A 16,727-nucleotide genomic window follows, 5' to 3' on the forward strand; every position below is an offset into this window, starting at 1 on the left:
ATTTGTGGGTGTTGGCCGTAAACAATGAAGAATGGAGTGGCAGCAGTGGGCTCACTTGTGTGGTTGTTATAGGAGAACTCGGCCCAAGAAAGAAGTTGCACCCAGTCATCATGCTGCCTGGAGATGAAGTGTCGTAGATAGATCTCCATGATTTGATTGATCCTCTCGACTTGACCATAGGACTGGGGATGGTAGGCAGAGGAAAAGTCCAACTTCACATGAAGGAGTTTACAGAGGGCTCTCCAGAACTTTGAGGTAAACTGAACCCTCCGATCAGACACAATATGCAGAGGTAAGCCATGCAGGCGGAAGATGTGTTGGCTGAAGAGGTTGGCCAGTCGAGAAGATGAAGGTAGGCCAGTTAGCAGAACAAAATGAGCCATTTTTTAAAATTGGTCCACCACCACCCAAACCGTACTGCATCCAGCAGAGGGAGGCAGATCTGTGACAAAGTCCATTGCTATATGCTGACAGGAGGCATTGGGCACCAGCAGCGGCTGGAGCAGGCCTGCAGGCTTGGAGTGAGCAACCTTGCTAGCCGTGCACACCGTGCAGGACGAGACAAAGTCCATGATGTCTTTGGGCAGCGTGGGCCACCAAAAATGGCAGGCAATCAAGTCTCGGGTTTGACCTGCCAGTTTGGAACTGTGTCCCCAGCGAAGAATTCTTCTTCTGTACGCTAGGCATACAAAAGTTCTACCCCGGAGGAATGTCTCTAACTTGCAAGGGGTTGACATAGACAATGCAGGATGGATGCTGTTTTGCAGAGACTCCATGGCGTCCTCAGTCTCGAACGACCTGGACAAGGCATCGGCCCTCACATTTTTGTCAGCAGCATCTCGCTGTGAATGACAGCACAGCCTAGATCACGCTGTGCTGTCTCATACTCACACATTAAATTTACCGAAGTGTCTTGAGAGTGAATAGACATTGCCTCCAGCCAGTATCCAATGTCTGTTCACACTCCCGACACTTCGGTAACGTTTCTGTGGGACTTAAATCACAGCACAAGTGATCTCGCGAGATCACACTGTGCTGTGTGAGTAAGTCCCACAAAAACTTTGCCGAAGTATCGGGAGTGTGAATAGACATTGCATCTTGGCTGGAGGCAATGTCTATTTACTCTCAAGACACTTCTGTATGTGTGAGTAAGTGACAGCACAGCGTGATCTCGCGTTATCATGCTGTGCTGTCATTCACAGCGAGATCCCGCTGTGTGTGCAGTGAAACCAGCTGAGCTGGAACGATAAGACGTGTATGACGCTCATTGATCAGCGTCATACACTTCTCTTTAGAACGCCCAGTTGGTAAACAGTAAAAAAACGCCCAGTTGTCTATTAAGAAACTAATTAGCATAAATCTAAAATTCTTCATAACTTGCTCCACTGTTGTTATCTACATTACAGCGCCGATCAGATTATATAGGAGATAGGGCACTTATAATCTGGTGACAGAGCCTCATTAAATATCTATAGCTAATATATGTACTACTAGACATAAATCTTTATATACCAGGAAGGTAGTACCACACCTCTGAAACTCCAGAGCTAGAAGCGAGCCTGATAATTAGCAGTAATTAATAATATTAATTACCAGTCCTCTGATTTCTCTATTGCCGCTGACTGGGGGATTCCATATCTTGCTGCTCGTCACTTTCAAATAGACACCTAGAAAAAAAAAAGGAAAGAGGTGTGATAATATGTTCCTGGTAAATTCTATAGATGTATTGGATCAGTAAAGACAGGTTAGTGTGCCTCGTCTCTTATAGAACGAAAGTAATTTTTAAAGGGGCAATTGAACCGTTTCTGGGATACCTTCTGAGGAGCCAAACTAGAGATCCCACCTCAAGCCTTCCTATCCAAGAGGATGCACCGACAACCCCATCCTGACTAGAAGCCACAAATAGCACTCACCTCCACATCTGTATAGAACAGCAAACCATTCTACCATCTATTCATTGGACCATTTACAACTCATGTATAACATGGGCCTAAATGTCCCCTAGAGAACACAAAGTAATGCGAATATCATCTATCAGGAAAAATATTACACATTCAATAGAAAAATCATATGCGCCAAGTTAGGACACAAATTGATATCGCTAGTAGTGAAAATAGCCGGACACTGACTTGTAACCTCTGGCTAAATCACTAGAGAGGCAAAGAAAAGGATACATCAACTATAGCAAAATAATTGAAACCCTGCCCACACAAGCACCACAAAAATGAACCTTATTTCAGGGAAGAATTTTATGAACACCAATGATAACCAGAAATATTGTGTAACATATTGCCCAACAAAATATACTTGGCTTGGCAATGTCATTGGTATCAGACATCAGAATTTCTAAATCAGGAACAGCTCAACCAAACCAAACCACATCTGACCAGGGAAATCCAACTCAAAATAATTTTATTCTCAAAACCTTATGAATTATATCTATCACACCTACTGTACTTAATGATAATACTTTCTATAGGAATTTTATCAACATTTAACACCCCCATAAAAGACTAAAAACATACTTTTACCCAACTGTTTAATTAACCATTTCTCACTTAACTTGTGCCTCCTGGAACAAAAACCCATTGAGTAAAATCAATTTTTCTTCTTCCCTAAGTCCTCCGTGCCAATCACATTGCCCCATGACAAACACAATGCCATCAATGCCAGTCAGAATACCCTCAATACCTGATCAGCCAACCAAAATTCTCAACAGACAACCATAGTGCCATCCATACCAGCCACAATACTCCAGTAAAAGCCACAATGCCCTCATAACACCCAAGATGTACCTTATCCCATCTACAAATCCCCCATGACAGCCACACGGTTCTTATTAGAGCCACTATGCCCCATGTTACCTACATTGCCTCCTTGTAAGTCACTATACCCCCATGACAGCCACAATGAAGACGCAATGTCCATTATCTTTGCCAAAATGCCGCCATGACAGCCACCATGCGGTCAATGACCACCATGCCAGACACAATGACCCCATGCCAGCCACAGGGTACTTTATCCCAACAACAATGCCGACAATATCCCTTTTCCCAGCTGCAATAACCACTAAAATGTCCTCCATGTAAGCCACAATGCCCCCTTATGACAGCTACAAAGCTCCCATGTAAGCCACAATGCACCCATGAGAACGACAATGCCCCCAATGCCAGAAAGGCAGCCACAATGTTTCATGCCAGCAACACAGTTCCTGTAAGAGTTACTATGCCCTCATGAAACCCACAATGTCCTTTATAACAGTCACAATGCCACTATGACAGCCACAATGCCCTTCATGCATGCCGCAATGCCCTCAATTACCAATTTGTCAACCACAATGCCTCCATGAAATCAACAATCTCCCTCATGGTGCCGCAATGTACTTTATCCATGAAACATTGCCATCAATGCCCAGTTATGTTAGACCGAATGCCAAAAGGGCAACCACAATCCGTCAATGTCCCTTTGTGGGCCCCTATGCCCCTATGAAAGTCACAATGCCCTCACATCTCATTTTGCTAACCGCCCATGACGGACACAAATCCCCCATGCCAGTCACAATGCCCTCATGACACCCGCTATGTCCCTAATCACAATCAAAATGCCCTCAATTTTATCCATGCCAATCAACCACAAAGCCCCAATGACCACGTAACAGACACAATCCTACCATAAAATCACCAATATTCTATAAACCAGATAAAATGCCCCCATGACAGCTACAATGTCCAGTCTCTCGCCCACCCACATTGCCCTATATGCCAGCCACAGTGCCTTGATTGCCCACTAGACCAACAGCAATACAACCATGACACAATGTCCTCCACGCCCCAATGATAACTACAATGCCCTGTGACAGTTAAAAAAAAGTCCCAATAAAATCAACCGTTTATTTCATGGGACCATAACGTACTTTATCCATGCATCAATGCCCTTTATGCAGCCTAATACTATACCCCCATGGCAGCCGCTGTTCCCCTACAACAGTCATAATGCCCCAATGACAACTACATTCAGTGCTCCCTATAAGGTGCGCGGCTGCACGGCCGCGCATCTTCCACGGCCCCCCCCGCTCACTGAACTTTAAAGCCTACGCACTGTCAGTGCGGCTGGCAGAAGTTTCTCAATCTCCTCCCTCACTCACCTTCACGGAGCGACCACCCAGTGACAACTCCCGGAAGGTGAGAGAGGGAGGAGATAGCCCAGAGTATCAGAGATGGCATGCAGGTCGTCCGCTGACAAGTGAGGTTGGTGCCGGGAGTGGACCAATCCAGTCACCTGACATGAGGTCAGGTGACTGAACTGGTCCAGTCCTGCGCCGTCACCGACCCCAGACAAAAGTTATCCGATCTTCACCGCATGACCACTTTCTCCTCCTCCTCCTGACGGTGAGTCGTCTCAGGTAGAGCAGAGAGTTGTAGCGGTGGGCTACCGCCCTCCGCTCTGTTTGCACTAAGTACAAGGGAAGGGGGGAGGCTGTGCGGCGCTTTTTACAAGGGAATGGGGGGGCGCTATCTAGAAGGGGGTCAGTGTGTAGCTATCTACAATTAAGGCTGTGTGTGGCTATCTACATGGGGGGCTGTGTGTGGCTATCTACAAGGGGGGCTGTGTGTGGCTATCTACAAGGGGGGCTGTGTGGCTATCTACAAGGGGGGCTGTGTGTGACTATTTAAAAGGGGGGCTGTGTGTGGCTATCTACAAGGGGGGCAATGTGTGGCTATCTACAAGGGGGGGCTGTGTGTGGCAGTATATACAAGGGGGGCTGTGTGTCAGTATATACGGGGGTCTGTGTGGCAGTATATACGGGGCTCTGCGTGGCAGTATATACAAGGGGGTCTGTGTGGCAGTATATACAAGGGGGGCTGTGTGGCAGTATATGCAAGGGGGATGTGTGGCAGTATATATAAGGGGGGCCTGTGTGGCAGTATATAAAAGGGGTCTGTGTGGCAGTATATATGGGGGTCTGTGTGGCAATATATACAAGAGGGGTTGAGTGGCAGTATATACAAGGGGCTCTGTGTGGCAGTATATACAAGGGGCTCTGTGTAGCAGTATATTCAAGGGGCTCTGTATGGCAGTACATACAAGGGGGGCTGTGTGGCAGTATATACAGTATCAATAAATGAATAGAAATGTCAGCTCATCCTTCCAGGTGCACGAAGAAGACAGAGATCTCCACACTATAGGAACAGCATTCAAGAGGAGAAGATCAGCACTCCTTGTGGAAAAGAGAGGACGAACGTTTTATGTATTGTGTCCACTTTAAGCTGTTCAGCCTTTCCTCTGGCTATCTAAATAAATAAAGAAGATTTATTTTCCAAATTCCACAAGGAGTGCTGATCTTTTCCTCTTGAATGCAGTATATACAGTATCAACATGGGGTAGTATCTACATTGGGGTTGGGTGGCACTATCTACAGGGGGGTCTGTGTGGCGCTATCCACCTGGGGGGTCTGTGTGGCGCTATCTACAGGGGGGTCTGTGTGGTGCTACCTACTGGGCGGGGGGGTCTGTGTGGCCCTATCTACTTGGGGGGGTCTGTGTGGCGCTATCTACAGGGTGGTCTGTGTGGCGCTATCTACAGGGGGTCTGTGTGATGCTATCTACAGCAGGGTCTGTGTGTCGCTATATATGGGGCGGTCTGTGTGGTGCTATCTACAGTGGTATGTGTGGCGCTATCTATAGGGGCAGTGGTGTAATGAGGGATTCTTTCATTGATGCCTTAAATTGATGTTTATAGCGATCTATTTTTCTGCTGGACTTGTAATATTATAGTATTTAAAAAAGTTAATAAAACTAATTTAACATAAGTTTTCTTATTCTCTTATTTAGTCGCTATATTAGCGTTTACTGGGGGTATTACTTATGATCATCAGATCGCCCACCATTGATGGAGACTCGCCCTGCTCCCTAACTGTCCCGCTCAGGAGCTCCCAAGACTTAGAGGGAACATTGACTACAATGCACTCAAAACCCTTTTTACCACTCACAAATGCCCAAAATTACCTCAATCCTCTCCATGCCATTCACAATAACTTCATAACACTCTACACTGTCTCTAATCCCAGACACAGTGCCCCCATGAAAGACACAAAGTCCTTATGACAACATGACAGCCAAAATTTCCCACTGGAGAAATAGAGATAGTGATGAATGTGTATTATGGAATGTCAAATGTGAAAAACACAAATTAATTTTCAATGCCCTTAAATATCTAAAGCCAATATATGTACTACTAGACATATATCCTTTTATATCGAGAAGGTATTACCACACCTCTGAAAGTCCAGAGCTAGAAACTAGCCTGATAATTGTCAATAATTAATAATAATATTAATTACCAGTCCTCTGATTCCTCTATTGCCGCTGACTGGAGGATTCCATATCTTGCTTCTCTTCACTTTCAAATAGACACCTAGAAAAAAAACAAGAAAGAGGTGTGATAATACATTCCTGGTATATGCTATAGATGTACTGGACCAGTAAAGAGATGTTAGTCTGCCTAGTTTCTGATAAAACAAAATGTATTTTTAAGAGGCAAGTAAACCCTTTCTGTGATATCTTCTGAGGAGCCAAACTAGACATCCCACCTCAAGTCCTACCATGCAAGAGGATGCACAGACGACCCCATCCTGACTAGAAGCCACAAGAAGCCATAAGTAGCATATATTCGTCTCTGAGCACAACCCCTAAATGAGTCCCCATGCACATGACTGTAGTTTCTATCCGCGGACCCATTCATTTTTATAGGCCCTGGACACATTTCCGTATTTATACGGATGTCTGTCTAGGCCGTATAAATGATCTGCAAAATATAGAACATGTCCTCTTTCTGTCCACAATTGCGGCACAGACTCACCCATAGAAGTCTATGGGCGCGTGCAAAATTGCGGAGGGCTACGGATGTGCACCAAACTGTGAAAAACCGCACCGAATTGTGGTGCAGTTTTTTTTTTTTTTTCTTATTCAAAATTTTTATTGAGTTTCAGAACACAAAAGTTACAAAACATAGTGGAGGGGAGACCTCCACACCTTAAGTAAAAAACAAACAAGGTCAGTGCCAAAGCAAAAACAAACAAAACACCAAAGGGAAAATCACTAATGTGCATCACATCTCAACATGCAAAAAAATGGTCGGTGTACAACAGTAGCATGAGTAATCCTAGAGGCATAACAGGAGGTACAACTAGACCACTTAATTCAAACAGAGAAGAAGAGGCACATTACCCTAGACAGGGGAAGAGAAAGTATAGAGAAAGGCCCCAAGAGAGGGAGGGATAGGAGGGAGGGAGGGGAGAGGACAAGGGGATCCTGGACTCCAGTTCCGGCGTTTTATGAATGAAAATCAGCTGCGAGCAAAAGCCATAGTACATTTCACAGGGGTATAAGCCGACTCAGGTGACAGCCGTGAGATAGGAAGGAGAAGAAAGAAAGACTATCCAGGGAGACCATGTAGACGTGTATTTTACCACAGCCGCCGGGGAGTGAGCCACCAAGTGTTCCATTCGCTGTATCAAGGCAACTTCCCGAAACCACTCATCTAATGTTGGGGGTATGGCCGTTTTCCACCTGCGCGGGATCACTGATTTTGCCGCCTGAAGAAGATGTCTAGTTAGGGAGCTTTTATAAACGTGTATTGGCATCGGGAACATGAATAAAAGAGCTGCTTCCGGGGAGTTGGGGACACATACTCCAGTAACCTCCAATATCAATTTAAGTACCGCATCCCAAAAACTCCTCAACAAGGGACAACTCCACCAGACATGTGACATGGATCCTCCCGCAGCACCACAGCGCCAACATTTGTCAGGCACAGATGGATACCATTTGTGAAGCGCAGCCGGGACCCTATACCATCTAGATACAATTTTGTAGCTAGTTTCCTGGGCCCTAATGGCTATAGAGGCTTTTTGTGAGAGGGAGAAACACCTCTTCCATTGTGCGTCAGTAAATGTAGTATGTAATTCTCTCTCCCAGGCCCCACAGAAGGAGGGCAGTTGTTGAGAACGCTGTGAAAGGAGCAATTTATATATTGTGGATATGGTATGGGTAGGGGGCTGGGAGGAGACACATAGGCGCTCAAAGTCCGTCAACACCCTGTGAAGATGTGCGCGTCGGTTAACTGTTCCATAAAAATGTTTTAACTGGGCATATTCATATATATGGCGAGTGAGGGGCACGGCATCGGGATAGATGGAGGTTAGAGGGAGAAGAGAGGAAGCGGAGATGACCTGAGCAAAATACATGGGGTCGGTGGACGACCTGCCTAGGAAGGAGCGACCAGCTTTACCAGCAGGAAAGTCTGGATTATCTGTGATAGGAGTTAAAGGACCCAGAGGGTCTATAAGCGTACTTCCGGGCCCTAAGGACCTCAACGCCATGAGGGTATGATAAACAACAAAGGAGGCTTGAGTCGGTCTATTCCCGGGCAGGATCCACGGCTGGGATGATAGGGTACTGGGACATAGTTGTTGAGCCAAACGGACCCACAATTTTGATTCACGGTTATGAAAAAAATCTAAAACCCGTGCGTGAGTTGCCGCCAGATAGTAGAGCCGACAGTCCGGCAGACCAACCCCACCTGTACCCCTGGAACGAGTCAGCAGAGCCCGGCTCAAACGTGGATGACCAGTTGGCCAAATGAAGGAGCCGAAGCATCGCTGAAGCCGCAACCAATAAGAGGATGGGATAGAGATGGGGATCGTCTGCAGGAGATAAAGTAAGCGGGGGAGGAGAGACATCTTAATAATATTGATACGACCAAACCAGGAAAACTCAGTCTTATGCCAGGAATTAAGATCAGTGCGAAATTTGGCCAGTAGGGGGATAAAATTATTTGTAAACAATTGTGTAAGATCCCCACTTATACGGGCACCCAAATATGTAATACCTCTGGAGGGCCATGAAAAGGGGAAATTACTTTGGAGAAGCGATACTAACGGGCCTGGGAGAGAAACATTTAACGCCTCAGACTTGGAGAAATTGATTTTGAAATTAGACCATGTTCCAAAACGAGACAACTCGGACATCAATGAAGGAAGAGAGACATGAGGGTCTGTTAGATAGACCAATAGGTCATCAGCAAATGCTGAGCACTTGTATTCCTTCCCTCCAATATTAATACCCTTAATATCCGTGTTGCTCCGAATGGAGGCCATGAGGTGTTCCATAACCAGGACATACAACAGGGGGGATAGGGGACAGCCCTGTCGTGTGCCATTGTAAATAGGGAAAGGTGCCGAGAGGGAGCCATTTATTTTAATTTGGGCCGAAGGCGTGCGATACAATGCCATAATTTTTCCCAAAAGAGAGGGTCCTATTCCCACATGCCGAAGGGTTTGGTAAAGGGCAGGCCACGATATTCTGTCAAACGCCTTTTCAGCATCTAGGGACAGGATCATGAGCGGGATTCGGTTAGTCTGGGCGTGGTGAATGATATCGAAAGTTTTAAGGGTGTTGTCACGGGCCTCCCGACCAGGCACAAACCCCACCTGGTCCGGGTGGATTAGGTCAGGCAGGTATTTATTCAATCTATTGGCGAGCATTTTAGCGTAAATTTTTAGGTCTACATTGAGCAAGGAGATGGGACGATAACTGGAACATAGTTGAGGGTCCTTACCCGGCTTAGGGATAACCACGACATGAGCCAAGGTGGAGCTAGAAGGAAACAGGACCTCCGGGGAAATAGAGTTAAAAGCTAACAACAACAGCGGTAGCAACCGGTCCGCCAACACCTTGTAAAACTTGGCAGTGTAGCCATCCGGGCCAGGACTCTTTCCCCCAGGAAGCTCGGTTATAACCATGAGGAGCTCCGAGGAAGTGAAATCCATATCAAGTTCCTCAGCTATCTCCCCCGACAACTGTGTGAAGGGAGATGGAAAAGAGTCCCGGTCCGGCGGATGGGAGGGGGCGGAGGTGGGAGGGTCAAGGTTGTAAAGATCAGAGAAAAAACTATGGAAGCACTCCGCTATCTCTGGGGTCGTGTGGACAACTTGGCCAGAAGGAGCCTTAGTATTTGGGATGTGTGACTGGGCGATTCTATTTTTTAAAGCTCTGGCCAACATACGTCCGCTCTTATTGCCAAACTCGTAGAATTTACTGCGACAGACTTGGAGAGCGCGCTGCTGGGCAGAGTCCAACAGCCGTCTAGCGTCCTGTCGGGCAACCTGTAACTCCCTTAAAATCGGAAGAGACAGCGCACGTTTGTGAGCCAGTTCAAGAGCGCTAATTTTTTGGAGAGCAACTTTAAGGGAGTGGGCCCTTTCTCTTTTAAGCCGCGCCCCGTGTTTTATGAGGACTCCCCTGAGAACGCATTTAAGGGCTTCCCACCGAACCAATGGGGACGTGTCATCCTGGGCATGATCAAGTGTGAAATGTTCCACCGTTTGAAGCAAATCAGCCTGGCACACCCCATCCAGGAGCAGGGACTCATTCAGTCTCCAAGTCCAGGGGCCTTTAGTAATGAAGGGGAGATGTAAGGTACAATATACCGGGGCATGGTCAGACCACAGGATACTGCCAATGGACGTAGAGGCTACCCAGGGGAGGGCATGTTGCTGAAGGAAAATGTAATCCAAGCGACTGTAGGTGCCATGCGGATGGGAGTAAAAACTATAATCCTTATCCGTGGGATGTTGAATACGCCATGCATCACACAGTTGCAGTTGTAGGAGAGCTCGTTTCGCCCGCCTAATAGCACCATATGCAACACTAGAGCGACCAGTAGAATTATCCACCGTCGGATCCAGAGTAAGATTAAAGTCTCCACACAGCACCACAGTCCCCCGGACCACCGGAAGGGCGGTTTCTATAAGATGAAGAATGAAGGGCACCTGACCCTGGTTAGGAGCATAAGCGTTAATCACCGTGAATTCCCTCCCACCAATATTAAGCACTAAGATGAGGTATCTCGCATCGGGATCCGCAACAAGATTGACAACCTGATGGGGGAGAGACTTGTGGAGGGCTATGGCAACTCCACACGATCTGGAAAGGGGATTATTACTGAAATGCCACGTAGTGTAATGTTTGTGCTTGATAGTAGGGGTATGTCCCTCCTTAAAATGTGTTTCCTGGAAGCATGCGATGTGTACCTTACGCTTGTGTAGATGGTGTAAGATTTGCGCCCGCTTTTCAGGAACATTCAGCCCCTTCACGTTGAAGGAGGCAATAGTAAGGTCAGCCATGGATGCAGACTAAACGGCTCGCTGAGGTATGCCGGGTAGCACACAAAGGCTCGGAGTCCAGGATCGCCAGGAGGGAAGCAGAGGAGGGAAACAAGCTAGGAGTAAAGAACATAGCATTAGAAAAAAACACAGACATAAAATCAAACCAAAAAGGCAGTACGAAAACCACTGCCGCACAAGCTAAGCGCACAATTACGAAGGACCAAAAATTCGGTCCAAAACCTACAGGGGGAAGGTGACAACTACGCATAAGAGTTATCCGCACTCCTTAGCGTACAATAATATAAGTATTAACAGCTTAACATCATTTACACATTTTAAATAACGAGAGAGGAAGACATTGGAAGGCATCTGAAGGAAATACAAGAGCAGCAAGTAATCTTGTAATCAGACCGCAAGTACGTAAAAGGAGGAATTCCAGGAGCGGCAGTCCGGGTCATCACGCCGACCGGGCGGATTCCATGGGTGGAGTAGGATCCCGTTCTTGTCGGCGCCAAGATCGCCTGCGAGGCCCACGCGGAGGGCGACCCTCCACCACAGCCAGGGGCCCAGAGAACGGGCGTCTCCCCCGCGATCCCCCACCAGCAGAGGATAACAACGAGGGCCACTCCGGTAGTGCAACATGAGGAAGGTTCAAGTCCCGCAAGAAACCAGGCAGGTCGGCCGGGGATCGCACAGTGTAGGTACGGCCCTCCTGTCGGACCATCAGGGCAAACGGGAAGCCCCACCTGTAGATGATGTCCCGATTCCGAAGCACCTCCAGCAGGGGTTTGAGAGCAGCTCTTTGCGCCAGCGTATGTCGAGACAAATCCGGCAAAATACGTAACTGCGTGCCTTGGTGGAGAATGATGGGCTGCCGTCGGATTTTTTGGAGGATAGAGTCCTTGATTGCGTAGAAATGGATTCGGCAGATGACATCCCTCGGCCGAGGATCATCAACACTTACAGGGCGGAGAGCTCTATGCGCCCGGTCGATCTCTATATGGGTATTCGGCGGACGGCCCAGTAAAGTATTGAAGATGGTGGAGAGAGTCGAAAACAGATCAGACGCAGGAACAGATTCGGGCAATCCTCGAACACGTAGGTTGTTCCTCCTATTGCGGTTTTCAATATCATCAAGGTGCTGCTGCAAAGTGAACAACTGAGCTGCGTGCTGCTGGATAGTGGATTGGATATCTGCAATAGCGGCATTATCAGCAACCCTGTCCTGCGTAAGAGTGTCCACCCTCGTAGAAAGTGAGGAAAGTTCAGCACGAAACTGTGTAAACTCCATCTTGCATTCTTCAACAATCTGTCTGGCAAATGAAGTCATATCAGCCCTAGTAGGCAACAATTGAACAAGTTGGCGGATATCTGAGAGAGTCGCCGGCCGATTTTCACACATAGATCCAGACGACGGGTCGGTAAAACTTAATCCACTACTGGCTGTCGTGTCCGCTTCAGGGGACGGGAGTGGGTGTACTTGAGGACCTTGGCCATTTGCATGTAATGCAGGCATATTCCCAGGGTGCTTGGGAGACCCCACAGGCAGGGTCAAGGCTGTGGTTGTTGGGGCATTGGGGAAGCTGTGCCATGCGGAGCCAGAGGAACACGAGGGAGAGGCCACCACCAGCCCAGGGTCTCTGGGCGGGAGGGGAAGCACTGGAGCTGTCAGTCCCCTAGGGTGTGAGGTGAGCTGGGTGATGGGAGGCTCAGGGCCTAGGTACTCACTGTGCCTCCTAGCTAGCTCCTCCAGTTGCAGAACTGCAGGCTGGGCAGGTGTGGTGACCCTCATTCCCGGGGATGGAAGTAGGCCGCTGTCGGGTCTCGGCAGGAGAGGGCCCACAGGCCATGAGAGCAATGTCGGGGGAGGGTGGCGTCCCGGGATGCGCAGGCCCTCCAGAGAGCCATCTTGAGAGGCCTCATGGTCTTGCGACAGGGGATCGACATCCGCCGCTGCAGGGGCCCCCACTGCCTCCCAGCTAGACCGGGGATCTGGTGCTTCTGGGTCCGGTACCTTCTGTGCTGGTTCTCTCCCTTCCGGATCAGCTGAAAGAAGGGCCGTGCTCTCCAGAGCAGGCCCGCATCCGCCCGCCTCATGGTCCCGGCGGCCATCTTGGAAATCGGCAGGCGTTGTCGGCCGTGCCGCAGGAACTATCACCGCCCGGGAAGGAGACAGAGGACCGGGGACCATCACGGGCTGCACCTCAGAAGGTAAGTGGACTTGTCCTGCTATCTTCTCCGGCGCCTCAGCACACTGGGCTGTTGAAGCTGAAGAGGTCTGGCGGCCATCTTGACCCCCGGCCTCGGCCCGCGTCGCCGCTCGCAGCTGCATCTGGGGCTGTCGCCCAAAATAATCCCCAATATCGCGCTGGGGTGATGAGGGGCATGAAGGGGCTGCTGCCTTTGTTTTTTTGGAATTCTTCCCCATATCTGGGAGTGGATGTCAGCCGATTTTGGACACGCTGTTAGAGGAGCTGGAGAAAGCACGTCTTCACTCTCCCATAGCTGGCCACGCCCCCCCGTGGTGCAGTTTTTTAGGCGGACTCTCCACTGCTAGAAATAGTTCTAGAAAAATTTTTATACAGATCAGGTTTTCCATTGTCAAAGCGACGCGTCCCTCTAGCGTCGGACTGGGATACCTTGGGGCCCCAGGAAAAAATCTCAAGGACCCACTCTCCATCTATACAGAAAATTAGCATGTCCACTTTTAATTGTATAATAATCTTTGTTATCATTGAACATATGATCAATAAGATCTAATAGGTAATTTGTTAATCAGTTGATAAGAAATAGAACCTAGTTGGCAAGTGGTTATATCCAAAGTCCTATCCAAATGGGGTTGTCCTCTGCTAGACCTTTTGGACCCACCATAGGATCCTCTGGTGGGCCAGTCCGACCCTGTGTCCCTCTGCTCTGAGTACAGCTCGGCCTCCTGGGACGATGCTGCAGCAATCACATGGGATAAAACGTCATCCCAGGAGGCCGTTCTGCACATAGAACAGAGGATCGCATCGCTATGACAATGCCCAGAGCTAAGTATGAAGCTTTCTATTATTTTTAAACCTTATTTTTTTTCAGATTTGCAATTTCTGCAGCATTTCCACCATAAAAACCGCCACATTTGCCTATTTATTGCGGGTTTTACCTCCCCTTTGAATTCAATGGGGAAAACCTACAACAGAAGAGAAGCGATTCCGCATAAATTCACAGGCTGCGGATTGAAAGAGCAGCACCACAGGTCAATTTCTGAACAGTTTCTTGGCAAATTTTTTCGCATATCATCCACTCTGCTGCTACTATAATACGCTGCGGATGATCCACAATGAAATCCCTTGCAGAAAATCTGCAGTGTTTTATGCTGTGTGTTAACCTACCCATAACCAGCAAATTTCACCTGTGAGCCCACTCCCCTACATAATACTATATGACATGTCTACACTCTTCTTTACACTAGTATTTTAACCCTTAAAAGGAAATGCATCATCCGAAAATGACCCATTATCAAATTTTTTGTTAAACATATTTTTAAAGAACTTTTGGTGATGATGATTTTTTATTTAAAATTTCCATGTCATTATCTATAATCAAAAATAATCCAAAAATGTTGCAGTTTTCACTCCGGCCACTGAACCTCATAATAGACTGGCACCCTGTTCTGTAGAGATCACTTCTCAGCAGTCATTCCATTTTGATCATAGGTAGGGCTAAACTAGAACTAAAAAGCAGCCCTTGCACACAAACCCCACCAACTCACATACAATATGGCCCCCGTCACCCGCATATTGCAGAAAAATAGCAGCGACTATTGCTTTACTTTGGACACACCCCTCGCCACTCACTTAAAGAGGCTCTGTCACCACATTATAAGTGCCCCATCTCCTACATAAGGAGATCGGCGCTGTAATGTAGGTGACAGTAATGCTTTTTATTTAGAAAAACGATCTATTTTAAACCACTTTATTAGCGATTTTTAGCTTTATGCTAATGAGTTTCTTAATGAACAAGTGGGCGTGTTTTTACTTTTGACCAAGTGGGCGTTGTACATAGTGTATGATGTTGACCAATCAGTGACCAGTCAGCGTCATACACTCCTCTCCATTCATTTACACAGCAGCATCACGTTCTTACTAGAACACGATGTGCAGCCACATACACAGACATTAACATTAATCAAGTGTCCTGATAACGAATATACATGACCTCCAGCCTGAACGTCATGTGTATTCAGAATCCTGACACTTCTGAGTCTTTTCTGTGAGATACCAGCAAGCCACGCGTAATCTCGCGAGATTACGAGGTAAACGAGATTTCATTTCCCTTGCTGGAAATCTCACAGAAAAGATTCAGAAGTGTCAGGATTCTGAATACACATGACGTCATGGCTGGAGGTCATGTATATTCATTATCAGGACACTTGATTAACGTTAATGTCTGTGTATGTGGCTGCACATCGCGTTCTAGTAAAAACGAGATGCTGCTGTGTAAATGAATGGAGATGAATGGTCACTGATTTGTCAGCGTCATACACTCCTCTGTACAACGCCCCACTTGGTCTAAAGTAAAAGAACGCCCACTTGGGATGTTATGGCAGGAAGGAGGGGAAGGGAACAAGTGAGCCCTAATCTACCCACCGCCCTGTCCCTGCCTACTTGCAACGACCCGCCCTAGGCGACGGGGTACAACTGGGCGGCGGTCCCTACGCTGACTAAGTGCAAGGGAATACAAACAGGGAACAAGCAAGGGAAGGGGCAGTAGCCCACGGAACACCGTGAGGAAACCAGAGTGGTGAACGAGCCAGTCAGGATCAGGATGTCACGAAGTATACAAACGCCGAGCAAGGAGCAGGAAGCAAGCCGGGGGCAGAGCGAAGCAGGATAAGCGGAAGCTGTAGCAAGGCTGAAGCAAGGCAGAAGCAGGCTGGAGCAAGGCTGTAGCAAGGCCAGGAAACCAGGAAGAATCACAAGCAATGAGGAAGAGAAAACGGCAGGTATAAATGGATAGGGGGCAGAGCTAACTCCGACTGACCAGGCCGCGATAGGCTCTCCCACTCCTGAGCCTGCCACCCTGATTGGTGGGAGCCGGAGTCAGTCTAAGAGGTCCGGCCTCAGGTGTCGATTGATTAATCCTGGGAGTATCCACAGACGTAGTGCCTGGCAGATCCTTTACATGGGAATTAAGAAACTCATTAGCATAAACCAAAATCGCTAAAAAAGTGGTAAAAATAGATAGTTTTTTTTTAAATAAAAAGCATTACTGTCACCTACATAATAGCGCCGATCTCCTTATGTAGGAGATAGGCCACTTATAATGTGGTGACAGAGCCTCTTTAAATATGTAAACAACATCATCAACACATGAAGGAAAATAAAAGCAAACATAGAAATGCCTAGTCACACGGTCAGGGACAGGCGCATGCTACCACTAAACAAACACCAAAATAACCAATGATACCGCCATACAGTGACCATATAGTGGTCAGATACCAATTCTATACTGATGCTCTGCATAATATTATTACACTGCAGACTATAGTAGAGAATACAGTAACTGACAGAATACA

The 16,727-nt window shown here is 47.5% G+C and overlaps 1 long non-coding RNA gene across 1 annotated transcript in view; it reads right to left on the reverse strand.

Moving 5' to 3' along the window:
- Positions 1-16,727, reverse strand: part of LOC142665230 (uncharacterized) — an 81,571-nt gene that overhangs the window by 37,106 nt on the left and 27,738 nt on the right. Inside the window, exons 2-3 of the long non-coding RNA XR_012851447.1 lie at positions 6,341-6,414; positions 1,594-1,667 (exon numbers count right to left, since the gene is read on the reverse strand). This is a non-coding gene — a long non-coding RNA (uncharacterized LOC142665230). The remainder of the gene's footprint in view (positions 1-1,593; positions 1,668-6,340; positions 6,415-16,727) is intronic.

This window comes from Rhinoderma darwinii, chromosome 12 (assembly GCF_050947455.1).
Source record: "Rhinoderma darwinii isolate aRhiDar2 chromosome 12, aRhiDar2.hap1, whole genome shotgun sequence".
Taxonomy (NCBI): Eukaryota; Metazoa; Chordata; class Amphibia; order Anura; family Rhinodermatidae; genus Rhinoderma; species Rhinoderma darwinii.